Raw genomic sequence first — 20,984 nt, 5'->3', positions numbered from 1 at the left:
TCGAAGTAATTTAGCTTTTGTGTTTTTCTATTAAACAAATTACATCAGAATTTTTAAAAACACAATTTTTGATGAAAGTATGTTTTTATGGGGAGAGAGGATTAATGGCCAGTAGTCAACATTTCCTGAGCATCTACTATTACCTAACATTGTTTTAAGAAGGCAGCATGTTTTAACTCATTTAATCCTCGTAATAACCTTAGACAGGTAGGTGCTATTACCATACTCATTTTACAGACAAAGAAACAGCATTACAGAAGTTACGTGTACAAGGTCACATACCAATATGTGTGCAGCTATGATATAAATTCAAGTAGATGGGCTCCAGAACCTGTGTTCTTAACCACTATACTATATTGCATCTCTACCTTCTGCTACCCTATCCCCATCCCTAAACTCCAATGATGTTTTCAAATTTTAAGTCATTTCAAATTTATACCTGTTAAGATCCTCCAGTAAATGTTTCCAACTCCTCCCCTACCCAGCCCCAAATCTAAGTCCCCAACTCTAATGTGAACTCTTTGAAATGATATATGTTTTCATAGGCTGTATTTTCTTACGATGAAGTTTACCTGAATGTAAAAGCATGAAGTACAGGGTGTGACACTCAGGAATTTGATGATTAAATCAGTAATAAATAAGTAAAATCCCTTGGTCATTCATCAAATTTCATCTTCTACAAAGTGTAATCTAAATTACAACTATAATTGTGAGCTTTAGAAAGAGGTGAGGGGAGTCCTCTGGATTATATATGCCCCATTATTTCATCTAGAACTGTGTTGGACATTTACTGCCATACAGGTTTGTCGATTCATTTAAAGAGGTCTAGGCTCTGACCTGGTATAAAATAAGATTTAGCCTTGCAAAGTAGGCCTAGTCAATATAAATAACAATCCTGAAAATGTGAGCAGACATTTTGATATTTTATGACAATTCGTATAAGAGAAACGAGATCAAGATTCTTTTCTGACATGAATAGTGAGGAGACTGAAGATAATAAAGAGACAACCACCCAAGCCTCTAATCCACAGCTGGAAACTGGTCTTAATAAAAAGTAAAAAAAAATCTGAAAGAAGACCTAAAAAGGCTAACTGTCCAATTCACGGGAAAAGAGAAAGCATTAAAAGAACTCATTGTTTAATTTATGGAGGAAAGTTTATCAAAAACAGCAGGCTGAAAAATACCTTTGTAAGAATAACAGAGAAACAAAACATTTATAAGTCCATATAACAACTCTTCCAAGAAATAAATACTGCCTTCCTTAATATTATCTAATTACAGCCAAAAGAGGAATAGCATCTTTAGAATTTAAAGGTGTTAGAGCTTAATAGGATATAAGGTATTATTACATCTAGTACTACCCCTCATTTCTCCATATGAAGAAACAGGTCCCAGGAGAGAATCTGACTTGTCCAAGTCCCTCACTTTATCTTACTCAAGATTTTTCATATTATCTAGAGCAGCATATGATACATAGAATGTAGATCATATGATCTATCAATGTAAGAAAAGATTTAAATATGAACTACATTAAAAAAATTCCTTTAACTAAAGGTTTTGGCAATAAACTAATTTCAAAAGCTACTGTATGTTAAATAAAATGTTAACTTTCATGAAAAAGGAAAATCACCTAATGCCTCAAGTACCGGTTTCTTGATTTTAAGGGGTTTGTAGGTATGCATTCAGAGTTAAAACACACAAAACAAATTTTCTTGATGTGTGCTTTCATAAGAATTTAGAGTCATTTATACCATTTTAAAATAATGAGAACACTTCTCTGTTAAGCTTTCATGGTAATTCACTAGAGAGAGTAAATTTTATGACTCAGCTTTTTGTGCTCACTTACACATGCCTGAATGGTCCACTTAAATTGCTTGCTATATTTTAAATTCAGGCCTGGAGTAGGATTCTTGTTTCTCTGAGGCTCACAAAGACTAGACTCACAGCTTAGTTCTACAGTGCCTATTTAGCTGGACTTAAAGCCTACATCAAGTAGTTTATTGTCAAAATAAAAAGCAATCTTCATGGAGCTTAGTAACTTAAGTAGCTCTCCAGAGTTTGGTAAATATTTTGTGTCTACTTTTTATCTCTATTGTCAAGGAAGTGTTCTATAGAGTGGTGAAGTATTATTTTACACATCTAAAAGGTACTATGGATACTACAATCCTTCAGGTTCATGGTTACAACTGAGAAGCACAAAGCCACCTACCATAATTTTCCAAACACACAATTTTCTTAGTCATTCCCAAGGTTTTCTGTTTGTTTTTTAAGCATCCTGGAGTCCCATCTTAATCAGTCTGGGGTTTTTAAAATTCAGGCTCTGAAAATAGCATGGAAAAGGCTTTTAAGTATACCCCACAGACTGAGAGGAAAATGATGACCCTCCCAAACAAAAGCCATTTCTCTAACTAATGCTTTGCTCACCTTATTTCTCACACACTTGGACTGTTTTCCCTGCTCACCTCCATCCATTCAAGTCTTCCACACTTTGTGGTGTGTTCAAAAACCAACTCCTTCCACGATGGCTTCCCAATCTCCTCTATCAGAATTAGCCCCCCCCCACCCCCCTTAGTGTTCCCAAAGCACTTTGTCATAGTCTGTGTTGCTTTTGAATTATCTGAGTATGTCTTTCTGCCCCAGTATCTGGGCCAACATCTTTTTCCTTTCTTCACTGTCTACTAACAGTAATACTCAATAAGGGTTTATTAAACTGAGTGAGGTGAGTAGGGCTATTGACTCATAATATCCCATTCTCTAGTCTTAGAGTAAACTAGGGCAGAGAATCTACAGCAACTCTTGAAAAGTGGGCTAATCATGGTTTGATCAGAATGGCGAGCGGGCTTCCCTGGTGGCGCAGTGGTTGAGAGTCCGCCTGCCGATGCAGGGGACACGGGTTCGTGCCCCCGTCCGGGAAGATCCCACATGCCCCAGAGCGGCTGGGCCCGTGAGCCATGGCTGCTGAGCCTGCGCGTCTGGAGCCTGTGCTCCGCAACGGGAGAGGCCACAACAGTGAGAGGCCCGCATACCGCAAACAAAAACAAAAACAAAAACAAAAACAAAAACAAAAAAAAAAAACAGAATGGCGAGCTACCCAAGATGGTTGAGGTAATGAAAAAGTAATCACAAAATAGTATGAAGGTATAAAAAGAGCAATTAAAAAAAATCTATACCTACTGCTGTGTTCTGAGACCAGATACAAATGGTGCTACAAAATGTCATTTTAAAATAAACAAAAAACTACTTATCCAGTCAATCAGTAAACACTAATACAGCTGTTAGGTAAAGAATATAAAGAGATATAAAGCACAGATCTAGGTTCTGCCCTTAAAGACTTCCCAGTTTTAACTGTTAAGAACTAAAATTCTCTATTGACCTCATGGAAAGAATAATAAAAAACAGTTTATGGGACTTCCCTGGTGGCACAGTGGTTAAGAATCAGCCTGCAAGTGCAGGGGCCACAGGTTCAAGCCCTGGTCTGGGAAGATCCACATTCCACAGAGCAACTAAGCCCGTGCACTACAACTACTGAGCCTGCGCTCTAGAGCCCGCAAGCCACAACTACTGAGCCCACATGCCACAACTACTGAAGCCCGCGCACCTAGAGCCCATGCTGCTCAACAAGAGAGGCCACTGCAATGAGAAACCCATGCCCGACAACAAAGAGTAGCCCCCGCTCACCGCAACTAGGGAAAGCCCGTGCACAGCAACCAAGACCCAACACAGCCATAAATAAATAAACAAATTTATTAAAAACAGTTTATGATAAATGCTAAATGAAAGATAAATATAAGATATCCAAGAGCTGTTGAGGATTGCTGATAAACAGAATTATGGATTAAGATAGTAAGGGAAGATTTCAATGAAGAGGTAAGGTCTGAGTTTCACGACGTATAAAATGAGGTGGTTTGAAATAGATGACCTCTGGGCTTACCTTCCAAATCTGAAATTTTATTGTAGTCTTATCACATAATTATATCAATAATAGTGACTTGATATTAACTAACAACCCCCTGAATAGAGTTTTCTTCTTAATCATTATGAAAGTAACAGCTTTTAAAAAGCTGTCAGTCCTCAAGTAAGCAGTTTTATCGAATCATTTTAATTTAAATATAAATATCCAAAACTGAATGTGATATATCTCACAAGAAGGTTTGGTATTTTGTAAGAGAACTTGAGTTGGAGGCTTTTTTTCTTTATACCAGTTTTGGTGTGGCTTCCAAAATTCAAAACAGGCTTTTAAGTGCACACTTTTTCATACCCAAAAGTTGTATTTGAAATCATTTAAATTATTCTTGTCTCTCTGTGGATAGGAAGTGAATAGAGTAAACCTGCAAAAGTTCATCACCACTATTAAAGCACTTTTTTCTTTGTTCTTTTTGACTGTCATGGCTTTTGTACCCAGCAGTTACTGATGATCAAATGTATTCTGAAGTTCAGCCAAAGTTTTTTTTTTTTTCTTTTTTTTTTTTAGGGCAACACTCAAAACAAAGCAAATATTGGCTTAGTTATGACACTTGTTGTTCTAATACATTAATAGCCTATTGTCCACTGTGGTTGTCTCAACAAGATAATACATTGAAAAACAGCGTTTCCTGATAGGAAGTGAATTCCCACTGTGTGTCACAGGACCCTAGCCAAAAGCTGGGCTCTAAAGGAGAAAAAGCAGTCCCTTCTGAGATTGCATACATAACAGACCAGAGTAACGATTAGACTTTTTCTTCCCTCTTGTTTAAAAAGGCTTTCTGCTTCAGCTCAAACTACAGTCTATTTGACTGATTTTGCTATCATAGGACTGTTTTTCTAAAATGGTTTCAAATATTTTAGACAAAGTTTGTTCAACATCCTGTAGGCAGCAGTATCCTGCATATTTCTGACTCTAGAGAATTTCCTTAGTTGTAAATGCCACAATGGATAAGGTAACATGACAAAGAAGATATTGGGATGTGTCATAAAGACACAGTGTGACCATTTTCAAGGTTAGTTTCATACAAGCAATTGTTTAAGCCATTATAATATACGAGGTACAATAATTGCAACGGTACGCAAAAATTGGGGCTCAATTAATCCACACATCACAAATGTGTTTATTTCATTTAGAATTTGATTAGTGAGAAACTGATGTCACTAGCAGAGCCACACACAGAAGAGTAACTGATACTGCCCTAACAAGGCATTAGTACCCCTTTTTAAATACTGAAAATGTACTTTTTTTTTCCATCTATTTTCACAGACTCAAACTTGGAGAACTTTCTCTGCCCAGTTCCACTTACCAGTGGATACTGGAAAACTCCAACAATAGAAGAACTAAGAACAGTTGTCATTTTGGTACATCCCAGTGAGACTGTCTCTGTCATCTAGGTACTCCCACCCTTTAATGCAGTGCTTGCCTCTTAGAAGGTCCTCAACACATTTTGCTAAACTGAACTATGTCAAACAATTGATACGAAAATTAACACAGAATTCTAGCATTATTTGGATAACAAATAATCTCTCGGGTTTTAGGGAAGTATACTTATTCAAGGTATGTCAAGCCTTCTGCTAAGAAGCTACGGTCACCAGCATGAAAACACACAGACTCCCCTACCTCCAGGCCAAGAAAATGTCTTTTTATCTTCCTGTTGTAATTATATAAATCAAACGAATTCTTATTCCATGTTGCTTTCAGGATAGTTGTCGTTTGATGGAATTATAACAATAAAATTGTGAAACAGGTAATGTTAAACAACCTACATGTGATGCAGCAAAAATTCCTGCTTCGGTTACTTTATAACTTTGCTGTGTAACTTGATAACTTTGCTGGCAGGATGGTAGCGCAGAGTTCACCTCTAAGGCTGCTTCCTCAGCACCAAGTCAGAAAACTTTAGCTATGTCAAGCAACATCAATTTTAGCATTCAGTGAAACAGAGAGATGGATTAGAGGGCTAGAATGTGAAAACAATTTAAACAAGGGGACTGAAGCCAAGTTTCAAAGCCCTCAGGATTAACTCTGAATGGCTGGATTCATTGAAAATTACAAAGATCCATTTTAAAAACAAACATCACCTCAGAATCTTCTCCTCAAGTATTCAAGCTTGATAAAAAGATTTGCTTTTACTTCTGGAATGGATTTTATACTTTTGAAAGTAATTTTTTAGAAAAGGAGAGTTTATGTAAAATATAGTATAATATTTAACTTCTCTCTCTCTCTTTTTTTTTTCCACATTCTTAAACTTTCAAATAGCTTAGGCCATATGGCAGGTCAAACAAATTACAGACCACACAATATACACAAAAGATGTTTTTAATTTAAATAACAGAAACTTCATACAATTTGGGTTATATAGCTTAAGTCAATATTAAAAATAATACTATGTAACTATTACAGCTGGAAGGGACATTAAAACTCATCTATTCCAATCTTTCATTTTATACTCAATAGATGGTAAAACTGAGGATCAAGGGGGTTAAGTGACAGGCTCACAATCTCACACTCCAGTTACCAGACTTTGAACCCAATGTTATTTCATTAATCTGCTGAAAAATGACTCCTAGGGCAGTCTTACCCACTCATGAATGGCTGGGACAGTGGGGCCTACTTTTGGTGTTCTAGCCAGAGGAAGAGAAGTTGGTGAGGGGTTTTTCCATTTCCACACAGCACTATCACCCCTTTCCAGTAGCACCTAGGTTCTGGGTTCTGTCCCAAAATGGAGGTAGGAGGGAAGGCTGATAGCCTAAGTATATCTGATGGGGAGAAAGGGAACAACTTGGAAATAATCCAGATACCTATCAAAAGATGAATGATTAAAAAAATTATAGTATACCCATCCATACACTGAAGTACCATACAACCATTAAAAAGAATGAGGCAGATACATAATGGTGTGTGTAGTATAATTTTATTTGGATTTTTAAAAAAGATGTCCACTCATATTCACAGAAATTTTCTGGAAAAATAGAGAAGAAACTCCCCACTGGGGCACAGCGTTCAAAGATTAGGGTAAGAAAGAGACGTTTTGTCATATGCCCTTTATATTGTTTCATCTTTTTACCATGTGCATTCTTTAAGTTATAAAATTAATACTTTTTAGAAGTACATTAAAGCAGAGAAGGGAACTTCTCTAGAGCCCTGAGGAAGACAAAGATGGGGTCTAACAAGGGTAATTTGATACTCTGTATCTAATCTATGTGACACACAGTTTATTTCTCTAGAAAAGACTTCCTAACCCTTTTCATGTCACTTTAGTTTTCACTAATACAGTGTGCATAAATAAAATTTGTATAGCATACTGGAGTAAAGAGGAGGGGGTTTGGGGGCAGCCATATGATAGGGCTAAGTAAAAAAAAAACCCACTCCATTTTCTCTGTATTACATAATTATTACAAGAAAAAAATAAGATAGAGTATTATTAGATATTGGCTATTGACTTTCTACAAAATTTCCCAATAAAAATCTATCTAGAAAATCTTCTAATTTCAGTATTTAACAGCAAACTAGTTGGCAAGCTTTGCTCTGGAGCAACTATAAAAGTCTAGGAGTAACTATATTCTCCTAGAGTTCAAAGGGACAGTAGAGGTCATCTAGCTCAGTGGATTGAAACACATTTTAAAAAAATAAACCAGAACAGAAAATATAGCAGTATGTTTTTTGCACTGTTAAGAGAAATTTATTTTAGAGATTAAGTGGTGTGTATGTGGTACATGTATTGGGTTGTGACGCAAAATATATTAAAAAAAAAAAGATTGAAAGCCACTTACCCAAGGCTATACAACTAATAATTGTACACTGAATATAATAGGCAATGTTTAATAAATGTCTACACAACACCTGTGGCAAGAGGTTCACCTAGTTCCTGCTTGAAAATTTATTTTCTTGTTGAGAACATCACTTATATACTAATTCTACTGCTCAGATATTAAACAGTAAATTTCCAAAATTTCTGATATACACAATTTGTTTGAAGCAAAGCTTTAGTTTTCATGTCATTTGTAAGAATGATTCTGGGTTAACATCTAAACATTTTTTCTCAAATCTAATACATTCCCTTTAGCATCTCTGGAATAAGCATGAGTCTTTTACCAAGAAAATTAGGGTATTCTAAGCTGGAAAAGGTCTTAGAGAGCTAACCCAAATTCCTAATTTTACAGATGTAGAAACTAGTGTCCAAAGTAAAAGCCTCTTAATTCCCAGGCTAGTGCTTTTTTCTATTATATCAGGTTTTTACTTTATTCTTATATCCTTGTGATGTTAGGAAATAGCTAAACACATTACTACTACCAAAGAGTAGTAGTTCAGCCAAGAGGAAGCTGAAGCAAGGAAATGATAGGATGTTTAAGTCCAGAAAGGATGACACAATGCCACCCCTGCAAGCTTTACAGAAATCTGCCGTTTTCAACCCGCAGCTTTAGATTTCAACTAAGGCAAATGATTCAACTTGCTTGTACTGAATGGGTGTGTCTGCCCCATAAGGGGACACAATGAACATGCAAGAGAGGAAGACAACAGTACAGACATCACAAAGCACAACCTCTCTCTCAACGTGCCCACTTTGATCAGTGCATAATCAAACACTTCACAGGCATTTAAAACCCAACTACAAAAAGAACTCCAATATGCGAGAAGGTTAGACCCCACTTGCAAAGAAATATTGCTGAATGTGGACCTCACTGAATAACAATCAATCTCCTATAGTTCAACTTACCGTTCACGTCACAAACTCTAGAAAGAACACAGAGGCACAGACAAGGCACAGAGCAGAACTCTGGGCTGCAGCCTTCCCCAACTCCTCTGACAAATACCCAACAGCAGAAGGACAAAGCATCATTATGACAGAAATAAAGGCTCTTTAGATGCTGCCTTTTTTTAATTCAATGAACCCACTCTTACACACAGAGTTCATGCCACGATGTCTCGAAATACAGTATTGCCAGATTATGCTATCAATGATTCCAATAAATTCAGTGCAATATTTTTAAGCATTTTTATCTTAAATAATTAGCACATTTGAGAGACTACCAGTATTTTCCTTAGTCAATGTCATCCCCCAAACAATTAAGAACAATTCAGTAAACAGTTCAAGAGGGGTAAAAAGCAAACTAACAGGAAAAAATTTAATTGAGTGATAAAGCCACAAGCTCCTCCCCAAGAAGAATATCACATTGCTAGCAGCTGGCACAAAATTAACCATCTATCTTATCTATGCTTCCCCCTAAGCTGTGAGCTATCGGTATTACAATAGACAATTTTGTACTTACTTATTAAAAAGAATGGAAGCTGCTGCACATATCTTAAGCTGGTTTTTGTGTAGCAATTCTGATGCAATGCTGCCCTAAAAATGAACTTTGTTTTAAACAGTGAGATATCCACACAGTGCGGTTAGAGCAGGGGTGGAGCCCACTCTGGGGGAAACAACACACCCAGACCGACTTCAGTGAGAGCAAACGGCACGTTAATGCTGCCACAACGTTTTTCAGTGCCTCAGAGTCAAAATTAATTGGGTTAAACCCTCTTCAGAGAAATGGGGGGAAAGTTCAGCTTTCCTGCCATGGAATGAAATATAGACATTTCTATTTCGTGAGGAAAGTAAAGACAAAATGCAAGGTAGGTCACGCAGCTCAGCCAACAGAATGTTAGGTGGAAGTGGACTACTGTAAAGGAAGTCCAACCATGCCAACTGCTAAGTTTAGCAACGGCAGCTTCTGCATATCTCAAGGTGTCAGCAGCACTGCTCTAGAACTTGACTTTGGCCTAGGTGGCCAAGACAGGGGACCTGAACATTATCAAGCATTAGTTATCCTTCTCTACCAATGCTCTAGTTCTCCTGGCAATACAGAAACAATAAAAGCATTTTCTTATCAACTAATTAGCAAGAATTGCCTTCAAAAATAAGGGATTTGACTGATGCTTTAATATTGAAATAAACACAAGGGGAAATTATTTTGATGAAAATCATTAATATGAGTACTATGCTTTAAAAAATTTGCAATCACCCACTTTTGCAAATAATTCCATAAGTTTTGATTTTTAATTTTTTTCTGATTTATTTCCAAATAAGATATTCAGGAGGATGTATACGTATTGTCTAAAAATCTTTAATAGCGTTTAAAATTTCAGTTATTGAAACTATTATTAAACATCCGATTATTGTTCAAAATGATTTTAATCAATACTACTTTCTGTATGCACATTCAGAGACGCACCAACAGTTACTTTTAACAGAATTCCTATAACCCATGAAATAAAAAAATAGGTTTCTCAGTAGAATACCCAAGCATGTAAAAAATAAGCTATATAATCATTTACATAGAATTTAAAACAAATAATGGAAATAGCTTTGGGAGAAGACTAGGAAAATATTTTTAATGATACATGTTGTCACATTACCCTCTCCAACTGCTACTCCCTCACACTGGAACAATAAATCAGTCTGGAGTATTGAATATTTCAATATTTTGAGAGATGGTCTAGAACACCCTCTTTCAGGATCCTGCGGGTAGGTGCTGACTGATTTCGTCTGTTGTTGGATTATGAGGTCACTCTTGCCATGATAAGTTAACCCATTCCAAAATCCTCCTTTCATAGTCCAAGTGCCTGATATAATTATGTTTTTCATCCATATACATAATTATGAATTGCCTGCTGCTATCCCTTGCTCTTCCCCACCTAACCCCCAAACTGAACAACTCAAAGGTAGCAGTTGGATATTACATTTGAAGAGTCCCGTCTTGATACTTTCTGGATTTGCACTGCTGGAAATGTCTGTTTTCAAGTCAAACTTCACTTTCACAGCTGCAAAGGAAATGACAAGAGAAGAAAAACACAGCCAATACATATCAGCAATTAATTCCATCCACAACTGCCCAGCTGTTTGTGCATGGAAGAATCAGTCTGTTTCCTTTTGGGGCTTTCACCACTGAAAATTGATACTGCATATTCAGAGACACAAGCTGTTTGTAACATGTCAGGAATGTGCGCAAGATCACACAGAGTTGAAGAGACAAAATGAAATCCAGATCTAGTTTTCTTGGGACTTGCCAGTATTATTTCATAGCTAAGAAAGAAAAGAAAAAGAAACCATAAAAACACCTCCATCACAGAGAGAGGAAAATACACACAAAAAAATTATCCTGTCTGAATATCACCCTACCAATAAGGAGGAAAATCTGCCAATGACATCAGATTTAGTAACAAGTATAGACACTCTGATTTATTGGCATAGACAAGGTGTGACATTGCTCGGAATCCACATGCCCGTAGTACACTAAATCCAGCCAATACTTTCTGGACTACACAGCTGCTTGCCCAATGCGTAGTTAGTCCTCAAAACAAAATCCTTATAAACGTGAAAGTTGTTGGGAACCAATGCTTTCACCAGTCATGCAGAAAAGCAAGTTTTTCTTGGTTAGTTCAGACATTATTTGGCACTTACAAATACCTGCCCGTTTCAGGGATTCAGGTAAATTTACAGATCCAATCTTCTAGTGTAACAGTCAAGTAATCAAATTTCTCCTTTCCTCTCCCATTCAGTTTTGTGGGTTTTAAATAAAAATACTCTCTACTGAGTGCCAGAGACTCATGTGCAACTCAAGAAGTATTCTATCCCCTTCTCTCCCTGCACTCCAACTCCAATTTTATCTCAAAATGTCTGTTTCACGTAAGTCTTGTAAAATGTCATTTTGTTACATTGCATTTTCAAATATACAGTGAGTCAAATAACTTGTGTTTTCAGTATGTAAAATGACTTGTGGTTAATTATTGTCATGAAAGTTAGAGAAAAGAAAAAGATGACATTTTTAGAACAAAATAATTCAAAACATATTTAAGCTATCTTACTGGGTTTTTTAAATATGAAACTAGGTATCCCATGATGGAATTCATTGTTCTAAGCACCTCCCCTCTCCCCTTTTGCTGCACAAGAGTTCATGTACTCCTAATGCCAGTATATTTTCAAGCACAACTTGGATGGCACACTCAATTTGGGTACCACTAGGGGATAGGGCTTAACCAGTGAAAAGAAGAAAAGCTCTCTGCTCCAAGTATGAGAGAGACATTCTGTAATCTTCAGAATGAAGATGCTCTCAAGTGCCAGAACTCAAACCAGCACAATGAGAAGCTGTCTCCAACTAAAGTGCTGTGAAAGCACGAAGTGTGATTTGTTAAAGAAATAGAAGGCATCTCAAACAAGTGGTAGACTGAAAACAAAGCACAAAACCAAAAAAAGGGTTTTTTCCTTAACAAACACCATCTGATCGAGGATATATCTGGGGTAGGAAAGGGGAGGAGAAGAAAAGTTTAACCTTTGGCTGATGGTGACACTAACTTATAGAAATATGGTATAACTATTAGTGACTCAAACAGCCACAGAGACGAGCTTTGCTTGGCAAACTTCAGCTCTGTGGGACACAGACTAGTTTGAAATGTCTAAGGGAAGGAACTTCCCCACCTACAAGGCTGGCTGAGGAAAGAAAAGGTCTCTCTGAGCTGTTGAAATCAGGTCACTTAAACTCATGATAGTCTAACTAGAGCCTTGGGTAGCATTAACAAAGACCATTCAGGAGAGGAGGCTGGAGATACGAAATTGTCAGCTCATATTTAAAGTGATTTTTTTCCCTCAACAATTTATTATGATAATATTTAATACTAATATATATGGATTTACTATTTTAGTCTTAAAAATTTTACATATACAGCAAATTTGAAAGAATTTTACAATAAGCACCATGCATGCACTAGCTAGATTCTATCATTAACACTGTTCTATACTTATTTTATCACATATCTCTTCAACTACCCATTCCTCTTTCCATCCATTAATCTATCTCACCTTTCGTGCATTTAGAGTAAATTACAAGCATTAGTATACTTCCCCCAAATACTTCAGCATACATATCATTACCTAGAGTTCAGTATTTGCTTATCGCTTTTTTCTTTTATGTAAAACGTACATACAATGAAATACAGAAATGTAAGTGTACACTTGTATAACCCCAACTGATGTCAAAATACAGAACGTTACCTTCACCCCAGAAAAGTTCTCTCATGCCTCTTCCCAGGCAATCCCCTTCTCCCACATTCCCAGAGGCAATCACTATTTTGATTTTAAAAGTGATTTTAAACAACTCCAAGTAGTCATGCCTTCGCAACTTGTGCATCAGAACATTCTCCACTACATCACATAACTTACACTTGGCTGAACAAAATGATCAGATATGAACCAAATAGATGGAAGGAGCCAAAGAAGAAATCATAAAGTTAAAAGGAAGTGTAGACTCATCTGCTCCAATTACTCAATTTCTTAGGTGAAGGAAACAAAACTTAGAAAGCTTTGGCTGCCTGTACCAGTCATCCAACTACTCAGTAATTTACTGGGTGGGCCTAGTCTAAGGCTTTTAGGCAGCAGCTCTACACTTCATTTTAGGGTGAAGAGAACAAACTTTGGAGATAATGCTGGTTCAGAGGAAGAGCTCAACCATTTACAGGCTATACATCTTAAACAAGTTTTTTGGTTTTGTTTTTTTTAAACTCCTTTGAGTCTCAAGTTTTCTCATCTGCAAAACAAGGAAAAGCTTAATTCATAAAGTTTTATGGATTAAAAGAGATAACATTTGTAAAGTGCCAGGCATATTGTTAAGTGATCAAAGGAAGGAAACACAGGAAGTGGAGGGAAAATTGACAGTACGAAGCACAGTTCAAGAATATGCACTTTCACATATTGCTTCTAAGTCCTTGTGCTACCCCGACATTTGCTCTCATTTTGCATATACATGCAAAGAAAATAACAGCACTGAGGCAAGCCGTTTTTCACATCTAAAAAAAAAAAAACAAAGGCTACTCCTTTTCTGTTTGCGTTTATGACAGAACTGGAGTGGTGGGGGGAGAAAAGCACAGACTTTTGACTTCATAGTGACCATATGTACCTTATATCCTTATCTGTCTTTGTATAAACAGCTCCCTTTTCCTGGACTGATCTTCCTTTTATCCACCAAATGAGGTCCAGTTAAAATCTAACGTGCTTTCCTAATCTACTCAGAACAAATTTAAAGCTCCTTCATCTGTGTTTCCATAATGCTTTAAATAACAGCATTACAGAGCTCCTCATCCCAGCTGGCTGCTTCCATGTGTTTCCCCTACTTGAATGGCAGCGCCTCTGCATCCCAAAGCCTAGCACAGAGCTTAGCACACTGAAACCATCCATAAGTATTTGCTGAATGGATATGCCTGGTTATGGTCAAAGTAGCAAAACAACTAAGTCTGAACACTCACCAAAAAAGGAAAGCAAAGTGCCAGAAAAATGGGGGGCAGGGAGATGATCACAGGGCATATTAAAAGGCATGAAATTTAGAAAAGATTAAAAGCCAATTGTGTGTAAACTTTTGTGTTCTCAAAGAAGTGACTGCCACTAAGCAGCTGAAGTGCCACTGGAATAATTCAGTGTGCTGTGTGTTTTATATACTTATCCCATGCACCACCCACAACAACCCTATCAGGCAGTACTATTACGTTCCTTTTATAGATGAGAATACTGAGACTCAAGGAGGTTAAGCAAATAAGGTCACACAGCTAGTGGCAATGGAGATAAAAAGCAGAGTAGTGATGTTTCATTACAAGTCATTTTCATATTAGGCCTACTTCACACACCGCGTGGGGAGGCTCTGCATTAAAGAAGACCCAAACAGTTGAGGGGCAACCAAATAGTACAAGAGATTCAACAGAGGGAGCAAAAATCAATGGCAGAAAAAAAGGCGTAGACAAAAAACAAACCAAAGCTGTGGTGATAAGAGGCGTGTGACTTCTACGTAGGAGTTATCTTCACAGAACAGTTCGCCGCCCGGAGTCATGAAACATAAGCCAGAGATGGCCCTAGAACACGTAGGAGTGCGAAAGAGTAGCTCTTACTCTCGGCATGGTTTTTTTTCCCTCAAACTAATTGTTCTCAGAAGTGATAATACAACATGGATAAAAATGCTGACCATGGTGTTCATGCTTCAGAAGATGATGAGAGCCTCACCAAGTTGATGAAATGAACTCTTGTCTGCAGGCATCTCTGGCTACATTCTGTAGTTTCTCCTTGAGGAATACCCAGGTTTTGCCTCCCTTGCAAAGATGGATTTATGAAGGAAAGCTTCCTAGAAGCCTCCACCTTGAAGTTTAAAGCCTCAAGTCCCACAGCCCTCTGGCTTACCTCCAACATAGCACTCATTACACTGGCTCACAATTGGCTGTTCATGGATATAGTTCTCACATGTGCTGTGAGAACCTGCAAGGCAGGGTCCCTCAGGACCTAGCACAGGGCAAGTTCAAAAAATATTATGGATGGTAAATGAATAATGTCCTTTGCCTATTTAATATTTGATAGATGGTTATCTGTCAAAAGAGGTAATACAGGATTTAAAGAGGAAGCAATTATAAAAAAGTCATATTATAGAAAAGGTTGGGGATAACTGAGACTTGGCTAATGTTCAAAACAGGTCTTTTTTTTCTGGATTAAAAAGAAATGTATTCAACATAACATACAATGATTGGCGAGTTAAGTCTAATGGAGCTGAGGCTGAAATTCAGTAAAACATTGGGTCTAAAGATTAGGCATGATCCCAATTTAAAACAAAAATTAACCGAACTAGTGAGCTTATATTGTATCTGAAGGTTGCCAAACTCCAAGTGGAAAAAAATGTGACTTTGACTCAACTATGGCATAATACTTCCAAAAACAATGCATTTCATTAACCACCTCTTAAAAGATGGCAAAGACTACATGAAAAGAAAAAAAAAAACAGCCACAGAAAAAAGTGAAGAATAAATATTTACGTGCTATTAAAAAACCAGCGTTCACAAATAATTTTTGCTTTGAGAAAAAGTCCAAAAACAGAACAGAAAACAAGCAAAAATAAAATGTAATATGGCCATGCAACATACGAAACATTCATGACACATGCAATTTCTTGTTAAAAGTATTACTTTTGTTTTGATCTGCACCATCCAAGGGTACGGGACTATGCAGCCATTTTTTAATTGTTGCTTTTTCTAAATATGAGGGAAAAACTCTTTAGTTGGAAAAATATGCGTCATATTTCAAATAACTTACCCAGTAAAAAAAGACATACCAAATTTTTTTTTTTAATCTTGGGGCATTTAAGTATTCTCTTCCTTCCAGATTCATGTTCTTAGCTTCAAAGACTGCTAATAAGATAGGCAGGAGGCCAAGCTGACAAATCACAGGATTTACAGGACTAACAATCTTCTCCAAGATCAAGCTCTGGAGCAGGGGTCTAGCATCCGTGGCCTGTTAGGAACTGGGCCTCACAGCAGCGGGTGAGCGGTGGGCAAGTGAGCAAAGCTTCATCTGCTGCTCCCCATCTCTGGCATTACTGCCTGAATCATCTCCCTCCCCCAACCCCAAGGTCCGTGGAAAAATTGTCTTCCAGGAAACCAGCCCCTGGTGCCACAAAGATTGGGGACTGCTGCTCTAGAGCACGTGCTGCCCATCCATGACAAGAACCACATCCCATCCTCTAAAACTAAAACAGCTTTGAGTCACCAAATCCCATCATAAGCTCTTTCCAAGACAGGGCAAGAGACAGGTTTAGGAATTTTCTCCCCATCTTCACTCCCATTCCTCAATGCCTCAGTGAAAGTATCCATGGATGGTTGGTGGATTTGCCAAATTTCTATTTCCTCAGGCAAACTGACAGCATGATAGGAGGTTTAATTAAAATAAAAACAAACACAAAACCAAAAGTAGCCTATAAACACATCTCTTTGCATCTGGAGACACTTCAGTTTACTGCATCATACTTCCTGCCCCCAAATATTACTAAAGGTGGAGAATATCAACTTGTTCTGTGCCAAATCTATACTATACTGATTTTAATCTACTCTGATTTTAGATTTTAAAAAATTATCTTTAAATTCTAAGTTGGTTAGTCAATTCATCAACTAATTTCTCTACTTTTCTGCTTAAATTCATTTATTCTTTGAACAACAACTCATTCAACACCTATCATGTGCTACAACTGAGGAGGTGGTACAGTTGGAGAATGCAAGACATGAATGAGACATGATCCCTGATTCTAAAATACTAGCAACTTAGTGGGTTCGGGGAGGAAGAAGGGAGAGGCGGTTTCTTAAAAATTTATATAGTACACTGTATGATTATAGATGTATTACAAACTCAGAAAGGAGCCAATATGGAAGATTCCTGAGAAGTTACACTGGAGTCTGGTCTTAAAAGGATGAGTAGGTATGAGGGGTAGGGGGCAGACGGGTATGCAAAGCAGCATACTTAATAAACCTGTCCTTTATCACATGGTTTTACTTTAAATAAAAGTATTACAGATCCATTAATACAAAAAGGAAATCAAAATTGTCACTAGTTAACAGCTTAACAGTGGTTCGTATAATTTAAGCTAGAGGAACCCTACAATCTACTAGCAAACCATACAGTTTTGTACCATGTGCTTTTGCTTTCACTCTAATCTTTTGATTTGCCTGCTAATAAAAGAAACTCAAAAGCCATTTATATCCTTTCTTGGAACAATGCTTGTTCTTACACTGCACTAACCAATGACTTAGAAATAATTAGCCAGTCCAACTGCAATCTGCCACCGTATCATCATGAAAGGAGGCTTAAGAATGCCCTAGGTTAACACAAAGGTCAGTAAACAAAGACTTGGTCAACCTGGCACAGATATACCACACCCTATGAGCTCAAAGCCTTAATGGTATCAAGCATAAAGCATGGTTGATTCAATGGGAGGGGCTAGGAAAAAAAAGAAAAACACAACTGATCACAAGCATTGTGTTTGTAAGGCACCTAAATGCTCAAGTTCGCTGGCCCAGAAAGATGCTGATACATACGTGGTTGGAAAATTTGGCTAATCTGATGAAAGGTGAAAAGAATGCCATGTTAAATTGCTGATAATAGACCACCCATTTTGATCAAGTTACTATTGATGTGAAAATGCCGTAAAGTTAAAATTTAAGATATGTTTCCATATCAAAGTACACATAAGTAACAAATCTCCCATTTTTATGGAGAGTATTATGAAGATCATTTACAACGCACACTATATGACAGCCTGAGTGAAAAAAATCTAAAACAGAAAAATTAAAGTAGGATTACTTATATTATGTGACTTCTTTATTCTAAAGATTCCTTTGCCAGGTTCTTTTAAATAGTAATCTCCCCCGCATTTAATATATTATATTAGGATACAGCCAATTTTTTAGAGCACATATTTTACATAAAGCAAGCACTATCTGTACTTTATATTCATGAATTCACATATATGATACCTAAGCTCTGACAAAAAAGAAAATAAAGACCTCCTGCAAAATGTTTGAACTAAGAGGTTTAATCCTAGTGTAGGAGTTTCGCAATGAAACATGTATCTTTGGACAGTGTGTAAGTAACTTCCTCAAAATATTGAGAGAAAAGGGAAAAACAAAACCTTATGAGAACTGCTCTTGAGCCTTTGAGAAGGGAGGTGACTGGAGCAGTATAAAAACTGGGTGGAAGAGGAAAAAGGAGGAGCTAAGACAGTAGATGAAGAGACAACTACGGAGCCAAGAGATAAGGAGGATCATGTAACTGTCGCAACAGTCTGAGGCCGGCACACCCACATGGAGCTATGCGGCTTATTTCAAGGGGGTGGAACACTGAGCAAGTGAACAATTTTGGTTTTGTTTAACTGAAAGGTTGAGCAATCCTACAAATGGGAGAAGTTAAAAGGGGTGTTTTTCTAATATAGAAAAAGGTAGGATATAATAAATGGTTATCATTTTTAAAACTATTAAAAGAAAAAGAGAAGTAACTACCTTATATATGAAAATGAAAAATTGAGACCTTTGAGGAAAAACACTATAAAGTCCATGTAAATCCAGGGCCACGTCATTTATTGATTGTCACGATAAAGCTTTTTATCCTGTGGACTACACCATCCTTCCGACAACAAGATGCCGGCAAAGTATACTGATGAGAATTTGGGGGGATGTGGATCAGTGTAGTTTTTCTTCAATCCAACTTTTGATTTGGCAGCTTACAGAAACAATTCTCAATGGCTGAGTTTTAAAAACTTACTCCAAGATAAGCAGGACTGTGACTCCAGTGGGCTATTTCCAAGTTGCCAAGCCATTAATCTAAAACAGCTCTCAAGTCCTTTAAACTGATTCCTGCTGGTCCAATATAATAAATGACATGATGTTTTAAATAAAAAGGGGAGAGGGAGGGGAAGAAGAAGGTTCAAACAGTACCTTTGGAGTTGCTGTTAAGTTAAAAAAAAAAAAACCTCGAAGTGGGAAGCAATAAGATAATACACATTTACTACTATATTTTTCAATCATGTGGCTACAAATTACAGAACGGATTTTGGATAGGCCTTCTACCACAAGCAAATTACTTTCTTCAATTTAAAGTTTAACAGCTATTTATTACATTTGCTACACTCTCAGAAATGAAAGCTGAAAACAACCCCCCCATAAGAGATATTTCAAGCTATTTGCAGATGATTTACTCCATTAATGACATCTCTTCATTCGTCTAGGCATTAATGAATACCTTCCTACAGGAATCGGAAAAGGGATACTGTATAGTCAAGTGTTTGCCTTTGTCATGACACAAAAGATGTACCTGATAAACCAGTTAAGCCATCAGTGCACCTAGACCAGTGTTTTTAGTACAGTCAGAACAGAGCTACCAGCTGCAGCTTTAGCATTCTGACTCGGTTGAACAACAAAAATTTGTAGATAGGGCTCAAAGGAGCAAACCTCTCTCAATATAAAGTCATTACATAGATCATACCACCACTATTAAGAAATACTCATGGAAATATACTTTTATTTCAATAATTTCAAAAAAACTAGACATTTAATTACATCACAAAGCAATACAAACAGCTTAAAACTTATGAAAGAATTCCTAATCATAGTCAATCAATTTACCAGGGTAAATTGGATCAAAGGGAAAAAGTAGAAGTTGCCTAGTCTTCTGAAAATGGTGTTATGAAGAAAAAACTGCTAAATTAGAAATCAGGTTTTCTTCAAGTCACAACTTACAGGGGTAGACAGAAAGAGAGTTCTTTCCAGAAAGTAGGGAGTTGTTATTAGACCGCCCTGCCACCACCCTCCCCTCAGAAGTCAGAATCCTGAAGGGTAATACCCTCAGTTAAAAGGTAGACCAAAACAACAACAACAGCAACAAAAAACAATCTGTCCACAAACAGAGGGAATTTAAAACACAAACACACACACACACACACACACACACACACACACACACAAAACCACCAAAAAGCCTTATCTGTCTTCTCCAGAGCACTGAGTGGGAAAAGAAAAACCTCTCCTGAGAATCTGTAACAACAGATCTATCCTCCCAAGAACTCGGGATTTGAATTTACACACCATCACGGGCCACAAAACCCCACGCCAAGAGAATAACCTGAAATGGTCTTACACCCCAACCAGACACCTGGCGAAAAGGAAACAGATATATTTGGAGAAAGGTGCTCTCAAAAGTGGGCCACCTAAGGATTCCCACAGATAAAATCCTGCCAAGTTCAAAATTCAGAATTACAAAGCACATGCGTAAACGAACCACATTAAACAAAAGTCAGCAGAAACAGAATAGAATTTGACACCTCCCCCATGCCCAGAACTGCAGACAATAGAATACTGAGACATAGACTGTAAAATGAGTATTTTTACCATGTTCAAAATCCTTAAAGATAGAATTAGAAGCAGGAGAAAGAAACAAGTTGTTATAAAGACCAATAGATTTGAAAAACTACTGAATAATTGAAAAAAACGTAATGAATGGAATAAACAGTAGACTAGACCCAAGTGGAAAGAGAATAAGCTGGAATACAGATTTGAAAAAACTAGCCAGACTGAAGCACAGAGAAACGGAATATGTAAAAGAGAGGCTAAGAAACATAGAAAATAAAGAAGTCCAACGTACTGGAATTCCTAAAGAGGAAATAGGACAGAGGTCATGTTCGAGGAGATCATGCCTAGA

General features: G+C 37.2%; 1 protein-coding gene across 8 annotated transcripts in view; it reads right to left on the bottom strand.

Annotated features, from left to right (window-relative positions):
• Positions 1 to 20,984, bottom strand: part of ADD3 (adducin 3) — a 125,075-nt gene that overhangs the window by 46,596 nt on the left and 57,495 nt on the right. Inside the window, exon 1 of one of the 8 annotated variants that reach the window (XM_032607539.1) lies at positions 9,232 to 9,397. The exons of 5 other annotated variants lie outside the window; for them this stretch is intronic. The gene's annotated coding sequence lies outside the window, so the exon portion shown is untranslated. Of the gene's footprint in view, positions 1 to 2,209; positions 2,308 to 9,231; positions 9,398 to 20,984 lie in introns of those variants that run through there. 2 more of the 8 variants (XM_032607535.1, XM_032607536.1) reach the window with 2 other exon arrangements.

This window comes from Phocoena sinus, chromosome 16, assembly GCF_008692025.1.
Source record: "Phocoena sinus isolate mPhoSin1 chromosome 16, mPhoSin1.pri, whole genome shotgun sequence".
In the NCBI taxonomy this organism is placed as follows: domain Eukaryota; kingdom Metazoa; phylum Chordata; class Mammalia; order Artiodactyla; family Phocoenidae; genus Phocoena; species Phocoena sinus.
Note: the sequence above shows the minus strand (reverse complement) of the source record. Positions and strands in the feature narration are given on the sequence as shown.